At 45.7% G+C, this 25,393-nt stretch overlaps 1 long non-coding RNA gene across 2 annotated transcripts; it reads left to right on the top strand.

Annotated features, from left to right (window-relative positions):
* The first annotated feature begins 13,339 nt into the window (after positions 1 to 13,339).
* LOC142923886 (uncharacterized) lies at positions 13,340 to 23,182 on the top strand. Of its 2 annotated transcripts, XR_012940933.1 has the most exons (3): positions 15,147 to 16,486; positions 16,611 to 16,767; positions 22,700 to 23,182. It is a non-coding gene; the product is annotated as an uncharacterized LOC142923886 (long non-coding RNA). The 2 variants fall into 2 exon arrangements; XR_012940932.1 differs by having other exon boundaries at positions 13,340 to 16,767.
* Positions 23,183 to 25,393: the final 2,211 nt, after the last annotated feature.

The following is a 25,393-nucleotide window of genomic DNA, read 5'->3' as shown; positions in this document are numbered from 1 at the left end:
GCACGTCCCTGCGTTCGTCCGCACACGGGCACTCGCATTTCCATTCAACAGCTCCCGCCTCTCCTTTCCCTGGTGGCTTTAAGGACTTCGGTGATGCTTGAGGCTTCGTCATCGCCCGTCTACGCGTTTGGGAGCTCAAATGCCGGTGGTGGTAGAGTCTCCCTCTCGGGTCTCCCTTCAATAATCATTAAACCCCTACCTGTCTGCGATGAGCTGTGGCGTGATTAATGGACATAACTCATCTGTAGAGCTCAACTGAGAGTCGTTGAGACAATCAGCCCAATAGTTTTATCTTTGAGATGCGATTGCGTTAATACGCTGCACTCTTACAACGTGTATTATAATTGTCACACGAACTAGCGATAATGATTATTAGAAAATTGGCAAGATTAGACTCCAGTGGTGAGGAAAGAAAACATCTGACACTGAATGCAGATATTTCAACTGTCTACATACTTCTACAGAGGCATCAGCACTGAGCCCTCTAGGGAGTGGGGTACTAGTCTCAGATAGCGTGGTACCACCACTGATTATATATATCGAAAGGGAGCGATGACCCCGGGTTCAGTTTGACACCCTAATTTGCAAGTGGTCAATGACATAGCTGAGGGAGGCAGAGACTTGCTGAGCCACGGGGCATACATTTACAATGAGGAAGCTGATATTCTCTGCGGCTTAACGTTCACAGTCGCGATTTCGTGAGTTAATGTTCAAAGCAGCGTAATTCCGTCATCATCATTGTTTGCCATGAACAACATCAATCACGTCATCATCATTAACATTGAGTCATCAAACATCAACAACAGCGCCATCGCCATCATTAATTGCATTACCACCATTGCCACCATCATCATAATCATGATGAACATTAGCATCATTCATCAACATCACCCACCAGCATCGTTACCAACAGATGATGGAATCCCGACGCCACGTTGGTTGTGGGAGCTGTTTCGACAATACCTGACCACCATGCTGGGTCAGTGTTCGCGACGAGTAGGGTGGAGGGGTGGGGAGGGGTGGGGATGGGTGGCGCAGTGGTTGGCGCATTTCGCTACGAACCCGAATACCCGAGTTCGATTCCCCGCTCACGGCCAACATCGGCGACGCCTATCTGAACCGGTCCTGGGCCTCCCCTAGGTCGACTTAGCCTCACATGAGTATCTGGTGCGGTGCGTAAAAACATCGCCACTAGGGAGACAAAGGAGGCTGGGTGTGGTGCTGCTCACCCACCCTCTCGTGTGCTGTTCTGGCCTTCATAGGTGCTCGCTAAGATCCCCTGCCCCACCAGTTTGTTCAGGCTATATGGGGTATTTGTTTGAAAGGGTGGGGAGCGGCGGTACAGCGGTTAGCCCGTTGTGCTACGAACCCGGCCACCCGAGTTCAATTCCTGCTCACGGCCAGCACCAATGACGATCACCAGAACCGGTTCTGGGCCTCAAATGAGTACCTGGTGTCGTGTGTAGCAAACATCGCCACGAGAGAGACAAATGCGGCCGGGCATTGTGATATCTACCCACCTCCTCGTGTGCCGTGCAAGACTTCTCAGGTGCTATTCTCTAACAGCAATTACCCCAACAGGTCTATTTAGGCTACACGGGGGACCTCTATCTTTAGAGGGGTGGGAGGAGGGGCGGCGGGAGGGTGGGGGAATTAGTTCTGAATCCTCTTGCCGTTTGATGTTCGCCGTGGTCAGGAATCTATGTGGGGGGCCGGGGTTCAGAAATAGAATAAGTAGTTGATTAGCCAAGTCAATAACACATTGAACTCTACAGCTCGTTACCAACGGTGACTCGGCCAGCAGACAAACACGCAGCAAGTGTTACAAATCAATAAGCAAACAAATCAAGAAGTAAACAACATATATACATCACTAACATCAAAACACCAGCAGTTTCCTAAAGTAGTCTCATGGCACTTTGACACTTCCGTGTAATGCATGTTACCTGTCACGATGACGCTGTGAGCTCAGTGAATCCCCACATCCAAAAACGACCGAGAGATCAGGAAGTTGATTGTGTCGCCATGGTCATCATTGATAGCACGATCAAATATAGCTTTCATGTTGAATATGTTTGAACTCGAGGTGGTCGGGTTCAGCAGAGGTCAAGGTGTTGCACCGCTCAGATCCTGGGTTCGAATCGAAAGAGCCACTTGTGATGAAGCTGAGTTCTGAAGTGTAAGGACTCGAGAGTTTTAGCCTAGTCGCTAATGACTCTACGAAACAATCGGACCCATTAATAAACGTTCTTGGGTTAGATCGCGTAATTTATAAATGTGTCGTAACCATCTTACTCTGATGTTACATCCCGTCTGACCAATATAGCATCTGCCACATAAAAGAACACCAAAGAAATGTAAAATTATCTCAAACACAATTGTCGGCAGTGGCAGAACATGCTTGTCAACAAGGACACTCAATTGATTTTGATAACGTTGAAGTGTTGTGTAAAACTAATTATTACTGGCCAAAACTAATTAGAGAATCCATTGAAATTGAGATAAATACTTTAATCGCTATGACAGCTACAGGCTTAGTGCGGCCTGGAAGCGTATTATTAAAAAAAAAATAGATTACAATTCCAATTCCTTATAGGGGAATGAAATACTAATTAATAACAATTGAATGATTACCAATCTATTATATAATTACAATACCCTCCCCCTCTCCGCCTCAAATCACTGCACCAGATTAGGTTATATGATGACGTCACCGTGCTGCTCTATTTAAGACCGGGAGTGGAGGGCTTCACTATTCTGGCAAATTGCCTGATGATGCTGGATGTAATTACCAGCGAAACGTCGTACTCAAAAATTGTAAATGATGTTGAATCACTCTTCAACACACCGGTGGGCTAAAGAAGAGAACTATTTGTCTTCTGTGAACGTGACACATTTTCAACTGTTTGGCCGTGTCGGGTGGTGGAGGGTTACGACACATTTATAAATAACGCGATCTCACCCAAAAACGTTTATTATGTTTATTATGAATAATATAGGTCACGAAAGCCTACGTGTTAAACGGACCCATTAAGTTTACTTCTCGACTTAATTTTTCAAAATTTCTGTTGTATAGGAATACAAAAAACCAACCTGGTTTTGATTATTTTACAAATGTTACTTTCTGTGGCAGGGGAAAATGAAAGAATTTCCCCCAAATGCGTTGACCTTTTGGCGTTCTCTGGTCTAACAATGGTGAAACAATGCCATAAAGAAGGATCTCTGCTGTAGGCAAATCAGTTTTAAAGACAATGCATATATTATCAAAGCAAGTTTCTCAGCATGTTTTGCCACAAGTACTTGTGGTTAATGCACACCGCCTGTTTTTATTTTTAGCCAGAAAGGGTAAAACCGATTCGTATTGTTTCATCAGTGTCTTTAGTATTACTATGTTGGTAGTGGTGCGCAAGCACAAACAACAACAAACCAATCGGATTGGTCAATAACGCTTCCTTAAAATGAAACAGACAATAGCTGACGTTTTGGCCATATAAGTGGATGAGAGTTGCAGTCAGTAGTTTAAAATCATCCCACGGCATTGAGCAGGGTTTGTACGTGGTGACGTCATCACACCTCCCCCCCATCCCCCAACCATCCACCAATACACGATAATATGAAGACAAATGTTTTGCTGGTTAGCTGACTGCAGGAAGGGTGACGTCGACAGGACGCGCGGGCTGCTAGTTACATTATAAAGCAAAAAGTGTTTACGATTAATAGTCTTTACATAAAGCACTGAGTGATGGATTTCTGGCTTCAAATCTAATTTCAATCGTGAAAGGAAATCCACAAAACTCGTCTTGATCACGGAATTTGTATTATTCCCTTCAACACGAACACGACCGCGCGTTGGGCAGGGCATCAACACTCATTAATGACATCCACCCTTTTCTTCACCCCGAGCCCCCAGCCTGTCTCACACCTGTTTATACACTCTCTCTTCCTCTCCTCTCTCTTCCTGCCAATGTATTCTTTACATTTTAGCCCAAATAATGCATTGGTGGCATCCTTTACCATTTGCCACCAATTTGCAGAGGCGAAATGTTATCTCCCTCGCCTTGTATGCAGGAGTTCGTAGGTTCGATTCCGACTCGGATGCCTGTATATTTGGAGTTTACATGTCTCTCTCCTCTTGGTCAGGTAGATGGGGTTCCCCTACACATTTCTAAATGTGCGTTTAGAGTATTTGGCTGCTATAAATTTCAAAATGATAAGCCACTTCATGGGGCTATTATTTGCTGCCAGGTCGCTTCTGAAAAAAAACTATATAGCTGAGTGGTCTTTATCTGGAAAAATGAAGAAAAGTTTATTTAATGGTTTAAAATCCCACATCCCATTGTCACGCCTTCTTGCCCGTACCTTTCTTGAACAATTTCGCTGAGCATGGTATTTCGCTCTTTACGTGACCTCCACATTCAATCGCGGCTGAGTCCCGGCACGGCCCCGACCGCAGGATTAGAATGAGCGCAATGCACTTAGTGATGATCGCCTGGGCTTCATGATCATTTCAAAAGCATTAGAGATGCTCTCAAGGAGTGTACGGACCAAACCTATGATATGGGATTGGCTAATGCTTTCGGTTCCTGAACATTTCAAGCAAGTTTTATCTTTGCCCTTGGTATCTAATGTAACTGTCTTAAATACAACAAAATGTGCATTCTGATATGCAGTAAACTATGTATTAACTTAAAATGAGTAAACGCTCTGTATAGCATTTAACAATACAAATATATTTTGAGTGTGGTATTGAGGTGTTCATTCACTGTTGGTAGCGTTGGCTGTGACCATTCTGTGGGTCGTGATTGATACGAGTTCACCACAGCCAGTTCGCTGATCTTGATGGTGATAGTTCAGGAAAGCGGGGATGTCCAGCACTTGAATGGTGTCTCTGATGTCTTCTGTAACAAAGGATGCCGGTCAGCGTTTCGGGGTTTGTGGCTCACTGTCACAAGGCAGTATCCGCGAATCTTCCAGCAGGAGCCTTGACTTCTCAAGTGCACCATCATGCAGCGCCAGGACATGATGTCTTCTGTCCTCAAAACATTCACAAGATAGTCGCATTTGATGCTTCACAATCCGTCCACGTTGAGCTGCACGATTCACGGTGATGGACTAATCGGAAGGCTGCCGTGTCCTTCAGGGGTGGTCCATTTGCTTTGCTGCCATCGGTTTATTCGCCAGGGAAGACCGTATAAAGGTCATCGGCTGATGTGTGAAGGTAACACGTGTTGCATCTTCTCTAATTACATGTGTAATCAGATAGTGCCATCTATTGGTTAGTAAAGGGAAGCACGGATACAGGCACCACTATAAACATTATCCAATCCCAAAAGGGAGAGGTATTTGGGCCAAAGGTGAAGGGTGGGGCTGGCCGAGAAACTCCGAGAACCGGCTAGAAAGTTACACGAGAGAGCGTGGCCGGGGGCGGAGATTAGCCGCGCCTGCAGTAATATAAGCGGAGGCGGACTCGTGGTCGGTGTGTGGAGTCTTGGGTCCGGACTGCGTCGCTGCTCGCCGTCATCTCTCTCCGTCGTCCGGCCACGCGGAGCTCCACCGCCCTCACCAGCACGCCATCAGTCAGCGGCGAGGCCGGGAGTGGACGGGCAGGACCCGCCGGGAGATCACCCGTGTGTGTCGTCTGTGAGGCGTTAATATCTACGTGTGTACTCGGGAGAAGAGAAGATAACGTTGGCCTGTGTTGTGCCCATGTGTGAAATAAAGAAGAGTACCCTCTAAACGACGTGTCGCAGAAGTCGCTCATTACACATGGAAGGATGTCGGACATACTACCATTGCTGTTGCTTCACATGAAGCTGTGTACTGCGGAACACACATAAAGGTGGCCTCTTAACATAGTTGGCAGTGTTTGTGTGGCTCGAAATCTCATCTAAGTGGTTCTCGTTTGATCAACCGTAGAAAAATGAAACTACTCCCAATCTGGAAATTAAAACGTTATGATTTTGGGCTATGTGATATTCTAAACGCAAACCTGCCTTACCAGGTTAAAGCACACTATAAATAAAATAGAGATCAATTACTTGGTTGTCTTGGCTATAATCAATCTGGCATTAAACTGCTTCAGATAGCACGCATTCATTATAACTGGACCAAATCACCGTAAACAGTAATAGGTATTCTGTAGACCAGGGCCCGATATATTTACGTATTAATGTATTAGCACATTACTTTTAATCACATTTGTATCTCTGTATTGCCAAAAACAAACAACAAAGCACAATCTGTAAAATATTACATTTCAGATTTTTAGGACCACGACGTAAAAAAATACATGATTGCAGAAAACATCGAAATGATACAATTTCAAATCAAGATTGATACAATTTGTAAGATAATGTACAGATTTGTAGAGGTGGATGTAGAACAGCGCTGCTCTATGAACCCGATAATCTCAGAACTATTTTGGTTACGGCCAACATCACTGTTTTGAGCCAGCTGGCCAGGATTGGAAAGAAAACAAACCTAGCCCACTTAACACCCAGGAAACTGAAAAGCCGCACAGACCAAGATTTTGTGACGTAACATTGACATTAACATTTAAGACTCACAGTAAAACAACAAGCAACATTAAAATATTGATTAAATTCATAATAATACAAAATTCTTAAAATATCACAAATGGTCCTCAAACTATTCGGGACACTTATTCCAGTGCCCAGCCAGGCTGCTTTTGATATTTAATTTAAAACACCGCAAGCACCAACTTAAAAGCTGTGAGTTGAACGCCAATGTTTCTAGACAACTATGTTTATTTTACCATGCAAGGTCCACTCAGCCGTATTGTTCCCTTTCAGAAGCGACCTGGCCATATAGCTCAACGAAGTGGCTTATCACGAAAATTGATGGCAGCCAAAGACTTTATTACCTTTCAGATGATGAATGTTTTGATCAAATAAAACCTGGTATATAAACAGGGTGGTGTTCCCTTAAATCAGTCATCCCCACCTCCGATTACCACGGTTTATTACGTAACACACATACTTACAAATTTATCAACCCGCACTGACGAGGGTGATCATGTACGGTTAAACAAACCCCACGATCGACAAGCCATGGAAAGACATTCATCCAGCAATAGATTAAACGAGAGCTGTCAATGATTATATATGTAAACAAAAATCGTATGGAAATTTAAAAGTAACTTCAGCATATATAGTCATCAGGGGTAGAGACTCCGCAGATAACATAAGGACCCTCGTCAATGCGGTTGATGTCACCTGTTGTATATTTTGGGTCTTGAAATATAAAAATTATAACGAAAAAATGAAAATAAAAAACGTGTAATTATCCAACAACGTATGTAATTATGCAAATAACTTTATGCTAATTAGGAAGGTGTAATTGTGTTAAGTTATGCAAGTGTATGTAAGTATGCTAATGTATGCAATTATGATAATTAGGCCCTGCCTCGTTGTATAGGGTTGTATTATCAATTGGGATAATACACTGAATTGTATGAAGTTATGCAAGTGTGATGTAAGTATGCTGATTAAGCTCGGCTTTGTTGTCTAGGGTTGTCTTATCAATCAGGATAATACAATGATTCTCGCTTTAACTTTTACTGATTGTGTTTTAGTGTTTATGTCAGGTCTCAAGATTCAGATCTCACCGCAGGATACACTTCTTATAATTAAGATTATTATGCATGAACTTAGGACGGCACCACTCAGACTCTTCTGTGTCTCTAAACACAACACTCTAATATGCGAACTCTTATGCTAGGCATGTCAACACAGTACTCCTGGAGATGTCCTCCTCATTGATCCGTACATTTAACCCTCAATGATTACGTTTGTTAAACTGGGTAACAGAACAATCGGTTAATTCCTCAGAGTAAAGCGAGCATACACGGCGATGGGAAAAAAAGTCCTTAAAATTAATGTTACAATATTCATACAAACAGCAATAAAGAAACATGTCCGGAAAGCAATAGTAGACCTCAATGAATTCATTGGTAAGATTATGCAATTAACGAAATGTCTTGGAACAATGGTGTGCAGCAGTGTGCCTGCTTGTCTAGCGAATGCTTATCAATTGGCTAAGGCTTCAATAAATTCGCGGGCAAGATTTTGTGATTTTACCACAATAGTCTCCCTCTTGATTTGAAGCTTTCGTGACTGCAGGAATCCTACTCTTTGGTTCTTTTGGTAAAGTCACGTAGTTAGAAATAAAATAAAACAAATCACGACGTTTCGATCGCAACACAAGCGGTCGTCATCAGGCAAAGGAGTCAACCTCTAAAGGCAAACTGTTTATAAAGGTTTGGGGATGGGTGTAGCCCAAGTTTATCAACAGCATCAGGAGCATGGGCGGTGCACGAGTGCCAATGCAGCAACAATTCCAATGCAGCAACAATGCCAATGCAGCAACAATGCCAATGCAGCAAAAATGCCAATGCAGCAAAAATGCCCATGCAGCAACAATGCCAATGTAGCAACAATGCCAATGTAGCAACAATGTCAATGCAGTGGGCGAGAGAGCTTCTGTGGCAAGAGGTTATATAGGAAAGAAAGAGGGGGAGGAGCAAGGGGGGAGAGAGAAATAGGGGGGGATGGGGGGGGGGCGTGAACGCTAGGGAGAGAGAGGACGTGAAGCTGAGAGGGGGGGAGTGGGCGGGGCTGGACGTGGGAGGCTGGGAACGCTAGGGTTGCGGGGGGAAATTAACTCGGAAAAATAGACTCGTACCCGGCAGATATTATGGAACAACCATAAACTGTTGAGGTTTTACCTGGTTAATAACATCCTTCCAATGATTGCTCAATTTGTATCCATCTTCTCGGTTAAAGTTATGTCTATGTTTATATATCTGAATGGCTTCATGAATAAACCTTTGATAGTTAGCCCGAAGGTTTGCAGAGTACCTTGGTCTCGGAAAAAACAATAGCATGCGAGCTCACAGCGTTATAACAATGGTCAGTCACGGCAGAGGTATTGGTTCTGCCTTGTGCTCTCAAACACGGTCCGAGACATGTCGTTTCGTTTTCCCAATGTAACTGCTCCTGCAGGTACAACTCAGTTTGTAGACTCCAGGATATTGCATCTCAGGAATGACATCCTTCACAGATGGGATTAGATCACGGATTTTGTGTACTGTATTGAATCGGACCTGGATCTTGTGTTTGTTTAGGATTTTGGAAATCTTTTTGGTAACACCTGCTATGTATGGTAACGTGATGGTTTTGATCGGCTTCTCAGGGGGTTGTTTTTCCATGGTTGGAGAACTTTGGAGTAATCTTATTCTAGTTCCGATATGTGCGTTATGTGTGCGTTGGTGTATTGTCTCCTTGCTCAACTCTTTGTGTTAAGCAGACGCCAAGGAGGGGCGTTTCTTGTAGCAAAAATTAGTTGGTTCCCTGATGAGCGATGAGTCGTGTGTGTGTGTGGGCGTGTCATACACACGGCGCCCTCGCTCTCTCTTGGCGATGCTGCAGGCCTGTCTTCTGCTGGATGAGCTGAGTCGGCACGACGCTTTTCTTTGAAGGTGCCCGATTGCGCTCGCAGCTCGGCTACTGCTGCTGGTCCTGTGCGGTGCTCGCTTAGTCGATGCTTGGCGCTTTTCCGCTCTTTCTCCAGGTTGATTGCTTGTCGTTACTCGTCACTCTTTCTCTCTTGCTGCAGCTGCTAGTGGGAGCTGGCATTCAATGTAGAATAAAACTTTCAGCGATACTTTGTCTGTCAGCGCCGAACTCGTAATCGGTGACACATCGCCACTCTGCAAGCCTCGACATCCTGTGTCGATTGCGGGGCCCACCCCCGGAGCTTGCCGCAGCAAGACTCAATTTCCGTTGACTTCGGAGACTCGTGGCTTCTGCCGATGCAGCTCCCTATCGGGGGAAGATTCCCGGAGCCTGCCACTTGCAGGACTGAATTGTGTGTGTTGTGTCCCTGCTTATATCTAAAATTCTCTCCCCTTGGCTTGCCTTCTCACAAATGACCGGAATTCCTTTGATTTCACTCTCAGCTTGTGGGAGCAGTTGTTTGTCCGGTGTACGTTGTGTGTGTGTGTTCTGATTTATTAAGCAATCTGTTAAGTCTCATCAAGGCCTGGTTCCTGTCCCCCTCCTCAAGCCATCTCGCCAAAGCCTACGTGTTAAACTGTGGAAACAGATGCTTTCAATTGTGCCTAAGTGTGTTTTTCTAGTTTTACAACTTCTGCAATGATTAATCTGGAAGAGGGAGGGGTTCCTTTTGCCCGGTTGCGTTCTCCCCCCCCCTCTTCCGTCGCCGTTGGAGGTGTTACATTTTCTTGTCTCTCACAAAGAGGGGCGCCGTCTCGTGAAGTGTGACCTCCCGTTACCATGTGTTCTGTTCACTCTTGTGGGTTGTGAGTTGAGAGAAAAATAAACATGATTTCCACCCCTTATCTTAGTGTGTATCCCTTTTTGCGGTGTTGACTCTTTAAGTGACTCAAGGTATATTTTGAGCAGTGTTTACAGTACGCCTGGTTTAGAATTTCTTCGTGGTGTTTGATATCTCAAGGGGAGGCGCCCTCCCTGCATGTGTGATTTATTGCTACCACGTCCTTCTGGAAGACAAAGGTGGATGGGAGGCTCTGATTCTATGGAATACATATTATCTTGGTCGTGTGTGATTGACCTGTTTCGCATTGTATTTCTTCTGGATGACCCTCGGTCTAATACTTTATAATTATTAATTGGTTTATGTTTAACCAAGATTTGTGATCTACCATAGTTGTTACCTCAGGTATTCTGATGGTTTTATTAAGCTTTGTTCTTTGTCCATGTCACCAGGGATCTGTGCTTCTTATTCTCGAGTTATATTTTAATATCATGAGGTTGGAGATATAACTAAGTTTTGACTTAATCTTTCGTGATTGCCAGAACTCATATTCCTTGGTTCTTTAGGTAAAGTCACATAGATAGAAAGATACAATAAAAAAAACAATATATGGTGAATAAGATTAAAATAAGGTAAGTAATAAATAAAAGTCACTATTCTCGACCTTTGTCTGGTTCGTAATCTGGGTGAGTGTGTTGGTAGTCTAGGATGTAGACTTATTCTTGTCGCGAAGTTTCAAACTTTACCGTTAACTAAAATAAACTACTAAAAAAGTTGTCTGTTCGGTTCTCGCCGCCCGGGAAGAATTGTGGCGCCTATTGTTTGTACGTGCTTTGTGGCGGTCTTTGAAGCCGTGTAGAGATTTCCCCAGAATCTCATTAGCAACCCCCCCTCTCCCCGTTTTGTACCGGTTTTTATTTATTTATTACATTTTATGGCTACTTCCTTGCCTGGTGTAGCTTGTGGGAGGCAGCTGCTGTTTGAGGGGAGGGTGTTTGTGTCGCCCCCTTTTTGCCCCAAGCGACACCCCGATCTATTATTATAAAAAAACAAATATTGGCAGAATTATTCTTAATATCAATATTTTGAAAAAAAGGCCTATATATATACAACACACCACAAAATACAAAATAGAAGTTCCTGTTCAGTACCATGGAAGAAATAGGGATACTGACCCGATTCGTCAATTGGTGCCATATATTGTACTCGCCACCCCTGCACAACGGTCTCCACCAACGGAATCATTTCAAGAAGGTTCACACTCACGCATGGAATTCTCCCTCCTGAGCGTGCTATCCATAGAGGCCCTGGCTGAGAAGATTAGAAAAAGCATAGAGATCAAAGTGCTGTCCTGTGGGGATTGAGTAAATCAAATACATCTCTATGCAGACAATATAATATTAACCATCACCGAGCCTGTAACCTCAATCCCGGCCCTCCTGAAGGAGATTAAGGAATATGGAGAAATGGCAGGATATAAGCTAAATGTAAACAAATCATAACTAGTTACCATCTCCCAGACTCTCAAGGCCTCCCAATTAAATTCTGCCCCTTCAAATGGTGCCTTCAGAGGATTAAATATCTCGGAGTCATTATTCCGAGTCGGCTGAGTGAGCTTTTTAAGGTGAACTTCTCCCATCTACCCCAATAGATCCAAACTTCCCTGGCAGTGTGGAATCATATCCCATTGTCTCTTCCTAACAGGGTGCACTTGATTACAATGTTGAACCTCCCAAATATATTGCACCACCTGAGAATGATTCCAACCCAGAAAATGACGGGACCAGTTCATGTATCAACGTCCTTGGCCGTGCTTTGCTTGCTCGAGACTGACATCTTGGGGAAGATGCCCCTAATAATTTTGATTGATCAAGGTTGCCTTGAGTTGCCATCGGGCCGTCAAATGGCCTTTTCGCTTTCTCCCACTTGAATGGGCATGGCCACACTACTGTACAAGCGCTTGCGAGTAAGACCGTAAAGATTCCCCCCGGTGTGAAAATGTTCGTTTCTTTATGATTGTGCATGCCGCTAGACCAGGAGGCGACTGCGGGAAGAATTCTCCTAGGACCCTCAAACAAAGCCATTCGCAAGTTGACGTTGGTAGGCACCCAGACTCTGGTTATCCAATGACCAGGAACCGTTCATTCAAGTCCTGAATGCAGGGTTGGACACGTCTGTCATTCAGGAGGGCACCGTGCTAGCCCACACATCACCCGCGCTTCATGATGGAAATACCGATAGCGGTAAGGGGGCCGTTTCAAATACGAAGCCGCAACAGGTTTCTGATGGATACATTTCCGAAAATTCTGATTTTTCTGAGTCCCAGAGGTGGGAGTTGAGGGCGCTTTTGCGTGAATTCTCCAATGTATTTAGCAAGGGCAAATTTTACATCAGCCGCACTACGCTTTTGAGTCACCACATCGATACGGGCGACGCCACTCCCATCCGGCAGAACCCCTATCGGCTGAGCCCAAGACAGCCTTTCATACACCACAAGTCTTATTTGAAATTAATCGGCTTCCGATGGGTCTTCATTCCACGCTGGCTATGTTCCAGCGATTGATAGAACTGGTTCTAGCTGGCCTGCAGTGGTTATCGTGCCTGATATGTCTCGATGATGTTATCGTTTTTAGCCGTACGTTTGAAGAACATCTGGAACGGTTACGTGCTGTCATTCTTAAAATGCGTGCGGCGAACCTCAAATTTAAGCCGAAGAAGTGTCATCTGCTCCAAAAAATTGACATCAGCCGCTCGGCAGTTGTATTGGTTATTGGCTGAACCTGGCTTTCATTATGCTTGCGGGTGTTGTTACACGGTGAGTGTGGGAGATGCTGGTGCTGGAGGGGGTCCAAAGGTTCCGTGTGTTACTGCGTTTTGTTTTTTTCTCTCTCTCTTCCCTTTTCTCTCTTCCTTTTTTTGCCTATTGTTGTTATGTACTTCCATCCTCTTCCCCCATTAGTTACTGTATATTCTGTATATAGTGTATATGTTGTATAGATGGGTTGGGTATTTGTTTGTTGCGGAACACTAAGGTGTTGTTCGTTTTGTTCTTTTGTTGAAGGGGGAGTTGACAGGCGGGACTGCTGAGTGCTACAAAGGGGGGGGGGGTTGATGTAGTGACATCGCGGGAAGTCACTGTGCAGTGCCGGCCCTAGAGAGGCACTGTGTGTGGTGTAACCACATCACGGATACCACAAAAGTGTGGGTCTAGTACTGGCCTTAGAGGGGCCCGGTGAGCGCTGATGGATAGCGCTAGATGGCACCATGCTTGGCGTGCAGTGCCAACCCTACAAGACAAGGTGTGGGAGTGCTGACCATAGGAATGAGGTTACTAGAGGGCATGGCACTCTGGTTGACCCGAGAGGACACGTGACCAGTTAAGTCTACAAAGGGGCCCAAGTGGTGGCTAGGTTTGGTCACGTGGTTAGCATCCAGATCCTTCCCGAGGATTTTGGAAGGTGGTCATGGCCAAGTGTAGAGCCAGCCACGCCGCAGAGAATATAATCTGGGTCCCCAGAGGGACCGGCGTTGTTGTTCATCCTTGAATAAACCTTTGTCTACGTTCTACGTTCTCCGTTCTCAGTTCAATGAGTCTCCAATACGTGGACCTGGACCCGAGCTGTGGTCCCTGTCCGTAGTAGCTCGGTACGTTGTAATTATTTTAGTTAGCCTGGTGGTCACCACCATAGGTTGTTATTCTGTTAAGGGGTAGTTATCCCGTGTGTTGGAGTTAAATATATGTGTTGCCTCCAAGTCTATGTCTGCGACTCAGTTGAACTCACTCCAAGTCTATTACATCAATAATACGTGACTAAGTTTGATAGTATTATGTAATTTTTTTTAATTGCGGCGTTCTCAATTTACAATGTAGTTATCTTGTTAGCCTCACGTATAATTCAGATGAGCTTAGTTGTAATTTCTGTCTTTTTCGTATGTATTTAAGTACAGTGCACGTGTAGTGGGCTCACTTGAAAGACACACTGATTCAGGAGGCAACACATTTATTCTATGACCACAATGGGGTAACGACACAAACGCGTCAGGTCAGTCGGCACACCGCCTGACCCAAGTTGCTGAGCATGAAGACCGAAGAGAAGACGTAGCAAGGCGGGTTCTATTGCAGCAAACAGCCCTGATGCAGCCCCGGGACCCCCCTTTCATACCCCTCAGCGGGGCCCCGCTCTGCCCTCGGACACGATTTCATCCAGAACTTACTAGAAGGTTCTGCATCGCCTTCCACGTGTCCCCTGCCTGGCTCTGCCCTCGGCCACGCCCCCTTCTGGAACTCACTAGAAGGTACTGGGTCCTACAACACGTGTCCCCTCTGTCACCTTTGGCCTACATGCCATCACGTGCCCCTGCGGCCAATCGGGCTGCTACATCCTCAACTGCCCCCTACTCTGCCAGCCCCAGAGACGTCTACCATGACATATACTCTGCTGGCAGAGGGCTACTATACCCACTATTCTTCTCTCTGTCGGTAGATGGCACTAGGTGCCGTAGTGACCCATTATATGTCACTACACATGTAATGGACACCCACTGTGAACCAGTTAACTACACGGAACATTTATTCGGTTGGTTGGCATTATATATTATATTTTGTTCAGTCATCTTCGCGCAGAATATATACACGTGTGCAATATGAGTTTAATGTGTGAAATTATTCACGTCAATTATGTTGCCATATTTAGATAGGTGGAAGATTGAGGCATCATGCCACGATTGAGCCATTTAATGTCTGTACGCTCTTCGTTAATAAAATATAAGTGTATGCTTGCAGTTTAAATTCTTCATCATCATCATCGGACATGTTTAATCCACTGCTCGATGGATACTGATTTAATTACCAGCTAATGCTCACACACTTGTGTGGTGACGTGGAATGAGTCACTGGAGCGCGTGCCGCTGGGAGATTGGTAGACAATGGCATTAGGACTATCAGCCCGTTCTACCAGTTGCAGCTGTGGGCAAAGCATGAAGCCATCTGAAGGATCCAGAGGGGTGCAGGGCCGAGGGTGGAGCCTGGCCACGCTTTTCAGGATATAAGGCGAGCTCCAACTCACAGCCGGGGCAGCTGCGATCTGGAGTGGAATTCGTCGTGCTGTCGTAATTGTGATCGTCACCCTCTTCAGCTGTGGGTTTGGCAGCATGTTGGCTGTCCCGACCCGGTGTGTGGTTATCCCCTAAGGCTCTGAAGGTCGGAATAAAAGAGATGGAGTACCTTCTATTAGTGTCTGTGAACTAGAACACAACATTTGGTGTCAGGCGTGTTAACGAAATTTTTTTTATATTTTAGGGTTATGAATGTTTTTTCTTCGAATCCTTGAGGGGGAAATAGACTATGCTGAAACACGTGAAGAGGAAGGCTCTCACCCGCATACCCTCGGGCAAGGAGGATTCCCGGGCAGGGCTGGCAACCGGGACCCCTTGTGGGGGGCCCCGGAGTGGTGATCCCGGCGGGGCAGCGAGCAAAGGGCGACGGCTCTGCGCCGCCGCCGGCTGAAGGGGGGCTGCGGGCAATCGGCAAGCGCATCGTGGGGCGGCTTTCCACAGTGTCGACCCTGGTGGGGCAGCTGGGCAGGGAACAGCCGAAGGAAGGGGCTGTGGCTCGGGGGTGGCGAGCGGGCGACTCCACCATCACTGCCGACCGAGGGCAGGAATTGGGTCCCTTTAACCTGCCGCCGACAGCTCATCCGGGGGCACCTTCCCTAGCGCAGCGGCTGCCGCTTCTCAATTAATTTTCGGCTGCGGGGGGTGCTTGGGCGGCCTTCCAGCGGCGGTTCTCCACCACTTGCGAGCTCGCAGGGTGGTCCGATGCGGAGGCGCTACTTATTCTTCCCACCGCACTGGATGACAGCCTTGGCGGCGTTTTTTTTTTTTTACATTGGGGAGGTGGACAGAACGAAGCTGCGTCAAGCGTACTCCCAGTTGGCGGCAATTTTTGAACTGCCGTCCAACGCGGCAGACATTCGTAATACAGAGTTGGGGGGAGACAGAGACACCCCGCGCTTTCTGCAGCGCACTGCTGTCGCTGGCCAAGGATGCGTACCCAAAGATGGAGCGGGCAGGACTGGATTCTCTGGTGCTTGAGAAAATGTTGATGCTGGCTCAGGAAATTAACGTTTGTTTGCCGGCCACAGAGGAGGATGACCTGTCCTCGATTCAGGTAGCCCATTGCATCCAGGCCCACTATAACCTGCGACGACGTGCTGGGGTGACGGCAGGGGCTGGTTTTCCGGGAGAAAAGGGCAACCAGGCTCTCTGAGAGTCTCCCTGGGTGTGCGCGTCAGGTGGTTGGAGCCTGCGGAGGACATTCGGAGTGGGACGACGATGGGACAAGCGGCTGGGGGGGGGGCCCATTACCTCTTTCAGTTGTGGCCTACAGGGACACATCTCCAGGGGCTGCCGTGCTGATTTGGGGCCGCCTCCGCTCCTCTGGGTCCAAAGGTAGGTTGCAATAGGTCACACACCTGGCCGACACAGCCACCTCATGCATCCCATTGCAGTCCGTGTCAGGTGCACACGCCGTCGCCCCTCATAGGAATACGGGGTATGAAGGTGGTGCATGATGGTTGGCAATGGACCGCACTGGCACACTGTGTCATGGCAGCGGGATCATCCACAGTATGTGGATTTGTGCAGGCTGTTGAGGTGCGAATGCTCATAGATACGGGGGCATCCGCCACCATGGGTTCAGAGTTTATTTTTAGGACTCTGCCATAGATGTGGGTTGCCTGGGTCTGGTAGATAATTTGTTGCCGCTAATGGTGGGAGTTTAGGCATTGTGGGCTAAATCAAGGCATCTATACGGACTGGCGATATTTAAAGGACGGGCCTGGTGTTGGTTTCAAGTTCGTTAGCGGTGCCTTGTTTATTGTGGAAGGATTTTTGGAAGAGGATGCCCCTCTGGATTTTAATTGACCAGGGTTGTGTGGAGTTACCGTCGGGGCATCGGTTGAGATTTTTGGAGTCCCCCTACTGGATGGTGTATCGCTAACACTGTGGTTCAGGCCATGGTGTGTGAAACTGTTAGGGTTCCCCTGGGTGCACAGATGCTCATACCCTTGAGCTGCGGTCACGGCTCGACCAGAAAATCGCTGGGAGTGAGGTTCTTCTAACCCCTTCAAATAGAGCAGTTCGTGGGCAAATTTTTATAGGGCATCAGACCTAGTGTGGGGAGCGGTGGCGCAGCGGTTAACACACTAATGAACATGGCGACCAGGGTTAGATTGTCCAACACCAGTGACAATTATCTGAGCCGGTCCTGGGCCTCCCCTAGATTAACTCAACCTCGAATGAGTATCAATTACAATGTGTAAACAATGCCACTGGGGAGATAAAGGCGGCCAAGCATGGTGCTGGCCACACACCCCATTGTGTATCGTACCAGCCTTCATAGGTGCTGGCTACAGTAGGCTGTTGGCAATATATTGTATTTTAATTAACTATTTGGCACGTTGTTTACGTGACATACCTTACTGGCTGTCGGGTGGTGGAGGGTTGCGACGCATCTATACTTATGGGATCTAATCCTAAAACCTGTATTAACATTTTAAGCTGTGTTCAACCACCACACTACAGGTCTCAACAACACTCACTCACTGGTTCGCTCAATCACGATTATATTATTGCGTATGGAGGCAATAAAAGGTGTCAATTGAATACAGTGTACCAAAAAAAGTTTAACAGTTGTATTGCTATATTCTTGGTTCTTTCGGTAAAGTCACGTGGTTTTCACACCTGATGATTGTTGTGTTGCAGTCGAAACGTCGTGAATTTTATTGTTTTGTTAACGCCGACAATGGTATCTGCAGCGAAACGTCGAATATGAGATTGGAAATTTTGCTCTCTTAACATTTAGGCTATTGCTGAAGTGCCAAATCAATTGGCATGTTTTCCCAAGTGACGACTTGAAGTGATTGGCTCTGTCGGTTGGTGGAGGTTTATACTGAACATTGGCCTCTTACCTACCAAGAGTAATGACATTTATTTTCGGCACTTCTTGACTCGAGTGCTCACTCGCCACGTCATGGAGGCCGTGATGGCGTGGAGAAGGCCGTGGTAGTGGAAAGGATGCTGTGATAAACTCGCTCATCTTACACCAACTCACTCGCACATCAATGACTCGCGCAACCACAGACCCATTCACTCATCATACACTTGCTCACACTACCACTGACTCGCACACATCATACACTGGGAGTGTCATGCTGCCAGCTATGGCTGCAACTTTGGTCGTACATGTTATAGTATCGTAATACTATTGCATGTTCACCAGCTCACTCCTTGTTTAAAAAAAATGTTGCTGTGAAGGTCTGGCTCTCAGATTAACTCTCCCAAATAACATATATTGGTAGTGTCCTGATATAGACCGCCTAGTGGGAAGGATGTTGAAGCTGCATCTGCAGAGCTTTTTGGAGGCCTCCCTAAAGGTGAAATAGTTTTAGTGGGTGATCTAAATTGGAATTTGCTAAACCCGCTGGCCGTGGCCACAAATTTTGCAGTTGAATTTAACCTGTTTAAATTAATAAATGTCCCCACAAGACCCAACCTAAAAAATCTGGTACAGTCATCTCTGCTTGACGTCCTGTTGACAAATGCCCCTCACAATTTCACACTGACTGGTGTTCTGGGTAAAAACCTTGGTGATCGCTCCATTTTTGGGGTGAGATCATCAGCCAGACCCGAAGCACTCGGGCATTTACTAATGATGTGCTTCACTCGGATATTGACAAGGTCTGTGATATCCCCAACCTAACTACGGCTTGGGAGACCTTCAGGTACACGTTTCTCCAAATTCTTAACAAACATGCTTCGTTGGTTAGATTTAAAACTAAAGGCAACCACCCACCATGGTTTGATCCTTTGATTACAAAGCTCATGAAAACTAGGGACAAGGCTTGGACATGTGCTCAGAAAAGTACTTTGGTCAATGACTGGCTAGAATACAGGATTTTAAGGAATAGATGCGTCAAAAAAATGCCTATTTTTCCTCCTGGAATCACATGGAAATGCCAGGATTTTCTGGAAAACAATCAAATGTATCGAAAAGGCATCCAATACAGATAATCTGCCCGTTGAGCTTAACGGAAATGGGGAATATTTTTCAGATCCCAAAAAAATAGTTGACAATTTTTTAACCTTCATTTTTCTGAAGCTGGTAATCTTTTTGACAATGTATTGGGAGTCACCCCTGCTCATGCAAATTCATACACCCCTGTCCAAATATTAAACGACTTTAGTTTCCAGCAAATCCACGAAAGTATTGTTCTGAAACAACTGTCCTACCTCAAAGGGTCTTCCTCTACCGGAGCAGATAGTATTCCCATCTTTGCTCTACTAACTGTTGGTCACCTAATATACAAACCTATAGCCCATATTTTCAACCTGTCCATCAAAGAAGCATCAGTTGCTCTAGAATGGAAACATTCCTATGTCCGTCCACTTCACAAAGAGGGCCCTAAAGGTGATCCAAATAACTACCGACCTATCTCAATTTTGTCCCCGTTCATGAAAATTTTTGAAAAATTATTGACCTACCAAATTATCAGTTTCCTGTCCACCAACAATCTACTACATCTAAAACAATCTGGGTTCTGAAAAAAATACAGCACCACATCTGCTCCATTAGACTCTCTGAATCACATTTACAGTAGCCTTGATACTAAGCAGTGATGTGCCTGTCTTTTTCTTGACCTGTCCAAAGCTTTTGATACAGTAGACCACAACACCCTGCTAAGTAAACTAAGTTGCCTCTGTTTTTCCGAAAACGCAGTAAAATGGGTACAAATTACCTCTTCTCTTACCCAAACTGTATTCACAGATGGTTGGAGGTCAATCGGCGTTAAGATAACAAAAGGGGTTCCACAGGGTTCCATCCTTGGCCCCCTTTTGTTCTCTCTTTATGTCAATGACTTGGGCACTGACCTGGATCATTCCAGGGTAAATCTTTTTGCAAATTACACGATACTAATTACTGCTGGCCGCTCTCCGGATGACTTGATTGCTAAGCTACAGGGTGATTTCAACAAACTACAACATCAGCTAGTTGCTCTTAAACTAGTCCTGAATACTTCCAAAACCAAGGTGCTATGCTTCTCACCTTGACTAAAGCTGGAAGTTATTTTCCCCAATTACAGTCCTTAAATAATTATCAAATAGAGCAAGTCAAGATCTATAAGTATCTTGGTCATCCTGGATTCAAAACTGAATTTTGAAGATCGCATTGATTATATTGGTAAAAAGACGAAAATATAAATTGGTTTTCTGTATCGACACAAGCCCTGCTTCTCCCCCAATGTTCCGTTTTGCATTGATAAAAGCTACCATACTGCATCTACTTGATTACTGTGACATCGTGTAAAAATCAGCCCCAAGTACTGAAGCTTGATTCCATCTATCACTCGGCCTTAAGATTTACATTGCACTGCCCATATAGGACTCACCACTGATCTCTCTACATTGGGTCAAACTTAACATCTCTTAATGTTCGACGGCTTGTGCAACAGATCTTATTTATTCACGATGTACTTACAAAAAAATTCCGCAGACTACCTACTGGATCTCGTCTCTGTTTCAAAGAACAAATTTGACCTCAGGTCTTCGCTCATTTACCAGCTTCACATTCCCTATTGCCGTACAAAAACTGGAGGAAGGGCCTTTGCTATTGATGCCCCCAGGTTCTGGAATGCTATTGCCAATAAACTGCAACTTGAATCGCTACCAATGAGATCTTCTCTCAACACTGCTCTAGAGGAGTTGTACACCCCTAGCTGCTACTGCTATTCATTAGCGTAAAATAAAATGTTTCGCTCCAGATGACTACTGCAAAGTATTATCTGTATTTTGATTTAGCGTGCTGATCTTAAAGGTGCATTGAAAAAATAGATACTCCGACTGATGCTTCTGTTGTGGAGTAACTCATTCAGCCAGCTGTGGCTCTAGGGTTTGGTGTTTCAAGTTATTCATGTAGTTTATTGTTAAAAATTCGGTCAGTCCCTATGATCACTGTTACATTGCAATTATAGCTTCATTTTTGGTTATTTCGAAAACGTTTTTTGGTTTGGACATGTTTGTAGTACGGAGTTAGAATGGTGGCCTTAATCTAAGTTTCTTGTTGTTTGACTTGCATCCCACTGGGATTTTTGCACACAGCGTTGGTGTACGGTGCTTTTTCAAGAATATTTTGCTGTTTTTTCCTGGATTTTCTGTTTGCACAGTCACTTTAAGATGTTTTCTTGTTCGTTTTTTCTTGTTTTTTGTTTGTTGCGGTTGCTCCCGATTTCAAGAGCCAAATGGCTCACAGGGCTATACCAAATAAATAAATAAACTGAAATGTATATCGTTAATACTGGTAGGAACCTCCTGGTGACACCAGCCCACAGGGGATCATTGTGACCGTCCGTCGTGCATACAAAAATGGGAGGGGCTGGGTGGGGAGGGGCTGGTCACCCCGTGGTGCCCTTATAAAACTCAACGTTTAACCAACTCACGCCGACTTGTGCCTGCCCTCATAGTCGGGCATATTTGCGGAATACACCACGCCGCCGTTGACCCTGGTCATTGACCGAGCAACCCAACGTTCCTACCAGCTCCCGCCGCTGCAATGTGTTTTGTTAAATTTGAATCACAGTTCCTATGATTACTGTTCTTACATTGTTCTTATAGCTTTATTTTGATTTCGAAAACATGGTTTAAGCCATGTTTCTTGTGGAAGTGCGGAGTTGGCCTGATAACTTAAATCTAAATTGTCTTATGGTTGTTATTCTTTGACTTGCATTACACTGAGATTTTTGCACACAGCGTTGTAATACCGTTTTCTTTTCTGGAAGATTTGCTGTTTTATCCAGGATGTTTCTGTTGCGTGTCGTCGCTTTTAAGATGTGCTCTGTTCATATTGTTTGTGCTTGCACCCGACTCAAGAGCCGCATGGCTCACAGGGATATACCAATAATAAATGAAACTTGAAACGAGCCCTGTGCTCATACGACTGGAATCATGACCCCGTTGTTCCCCACTGCCACGTCCGCGTGTCTGCCCTGGGCCACATTCGCGCCTCTGACTCGACCATCATTTCTAGCGTCACGCTCACCAACAGGGACACTCACTGATGTTCCTCCATTTACGAAAGCGATGCTTTCTTTATAAAACGCGCGAAAAACTAAATATCAAATGAATTTTCCCATTAATTTAATGCAAAAAAAAATCGGGATGCGTTTCGGACATATCAACTCCACTCCTTATCTAAAAATATACACATCATTTTTCACAATGCAAAAGTACCCGTAAGGATTTTTTTTACCTTTGCAGGGAATTCACCAAAAGATTTGCATGTTGAATTGACTGGAGGTGATGTGGAGGCTTTGCTGTTGCCCTGCAGGGACACCGTGACGCTGTAGTGGACGGGTGATGCAGCCTCCACGGTGCTTCTCGTTTGATCTGGTGCGTGCCGTATGGAATTTCGTTCACGCGGAAATTCGATTTTGTTCATCTAAAGGTGTCCATAATTTGTCAATTGCATGAACGTGACATTTTGTAAAATCGAACGTTCGTAAATAGATACATGAAGCAGGCCACTGTTGTATATGCCCCCCTTTCCATCTTAATATTAACAAGTAATTTTTCGATACATATAGAAACATATTTCTATTGTTATTATTTTAACCATGAATAAAAACACCAAACCAGGCCTCGGCATGGCATGTGGAGGTCATATTTACCTTGACCCACTAACACGATTTTGACGTTCAGAGCCCTCCCAGGGTCAGAGGGAGCAGATAGAGCGCAGAGCCCAGCGGATTGCAAGGGGCTGACGTAAACACAAAGCCAGGGTCACTGGGAGGTTGCGTTAGCCTAGATCTAGTTAAGTCAAAAAAGCTAATTGGTTCTGCATTACTATTAAAGTAACTTAAAATCGGAATTTAACGACAGGGTAGGCTAAAGTTATTTATCTTCACACCCACTTCAATTGAACCCTGCCACAAGCTATAGCAATGTAACCATCACCCGTCTATTAATTAATATGAAATGTATTTACATTTTAATAATTTCTATACGACTTGACCCGAAGCCTATAACAATCAGGTTTTCATAAGTCAACATGAATGCTCTAATCCACCCATACGCAAATAATAAGCAGGGTTAAAGCAAGAGTAAAGAGGAAAAGAAATGCAAGCGCACAGCAAAACTGCAACGTAAGCAAAGGGCGATGTTAAACCCAAGGTCGGAGAGAAAGGGAGATCCTGGCCGTCTTTGTATCCCCGCAGCGCGGGGTAGGAGTGTGTATACGCTCGAGGAAACACGAGTCAAACACCACAACGGGAAGCTGACACAGACATTGGATTAATACAGAATCATAACTTTGGAACTCTGATGAAATGAAATGTTAACTTAAAACTTTTTAACCATTTCTTTGTGCGTCGGTGAAAGTCGGAGGGAATATCGCCCCTCCCTCCAGGTTGTGCACCCAGACAGAGGCGCCTTCGAGACAATTTATAACATTTGATTGTTTTACTTGTGGGTTTTATGGTAGGAGTATGACAACGGAATATACCGTGGGTGATGCACACAATGACACACTGACACACGTACAGACACACACACACGGACGCAGATACATACGGACAAATCCTGACACAGCAAAAATCGAAAGAAACTCCGCCTTGTGGGCAGGATCCGAGTGAAGGGATTTTTGTGCATAAAAAGAGGATCCTGAGCATTGAAACCTCAGTTCGACCGGAGGGGGTCGGCTCACCAGAGTTCGACCGGGGGGGGGGGGGGGGGGGAGGGGTCGGCTCACCAGAGTTCGACCGGAGGGGGGTAGACTCTCGGGAGACGGTTCGACTCGGAGGAGCAACTCGGAAGAGTTCGACCAGGGGGGTCGGAACTCGGGGAGTACGACTCGGAGGAGGTCGGAACGCGAGAGAGTTCGACCAGTGGGCCGGCTCAGGAGCAGTTCAAATCGGGAACGAGAGCAACAGGTCGCGAGCCGGCGAGCTGCAGAGCAGGGGGCGGCGAACAGAGGCCAAAGTGGCCCCGTCGCTACCCACTGACGTTGGCAAGACTCGCAAGGTAGTGAGGCGCCACCGAGTGGGATTTTAAAAGAGCTGAAAAAAAGAGTATTGTTGAAAGTTTATTCTACATTGAGTCCAGCTGCAGAGCGACCGACGCACTAAGCAAGAGCTTCTGCAAACCAGAGCAAGAGCACGTGCGACTTGAGTCATCCAGAAGTGGAGAAAAACCTGCTTTCAGCAAACCAGCAACGAGCACCTTCGAGTTCTCCACCCAGAGAGAGGGAGCGTGCCGATGCAGCTCATCCAGCAGCGGAGAGAAACTGCTGTCGGCAAACCAGCACGAGCGTGATCGCGCAGCTCATCCAGCAGTGGAGAGAGGTGGCCACTGAGCAGCACTGAGAGCGATCAAGCAACTCTCCCCCGTGGACAGAGGCTGGCTGCTGTGTGGAGAAGGGAACGCCGATACGTATGATGCACAACCCCCACTCACCCTGACCGCTCTAAAGGGAGCGAGTATCCCTTTCACAAGGGACCCGTCGACGTGTATTAACGCGAGAAGACCAACCACACTCACATTACCCTATAAAGAGAACTCCACGATACGATGATGCGCTATGCCCCACTACACGACCAATCTGACGTTCGCTGGACCTAAAGACTCAACTCCAAACAATGACTACTCCACACAATTCATGACACACAAACACACTCAAGTCCGTGAACCATCTGGCCGTGGAAGCATCGATAGTGTGATAAGTCCGTCGTTTATAAGTATATTCGTAATTTTCCTCTTTAATATTTTGTTTTGGACTGTACTTCTAATCGCATAAGTTACCAACCGATCCATCAATACGAATTAACCCTTGGCACCTTCGCCACGGAGCTACGCTCCCGGGGAGGAATCGTGCTAAACCGATTTTCTGATTATACAATCTTATTCACGAATTAATTAATCTCCCGTGAGATAACACGTTCTGCCGCATACCCTCACACTAAGCCATTTCGGTAATCTTATATTCTGTCCGGTGGATCTGTTACATTCATGCCTTTGGAAATAACTG

The sequence above is a fragment of the Petromyzon marinus genome, unplaced genomic scaffold, assembly GCF_048934315.1.
Source record: "Petromyzon marinus isolate PM22_M1 ecotype Great Lakes invasive population unplaced genomic scaffold, UKy_Petmar_22M1.pri1.0 PM_Scaffold_84, whole genome shotgun sequence".
In the NCBI taxonomy this organism is placed as follows: Eukaryota; Metazoa; Chordata; class Hyperoartia; order Petromyzontiformes; family Petromyzontidae; genus Petromyzon; species Petromyzon marinus.
Note: the sequence above shows the minus strand (reverse complement) of the source record. Positions and strands in the feature narration are given on the sequence as shown.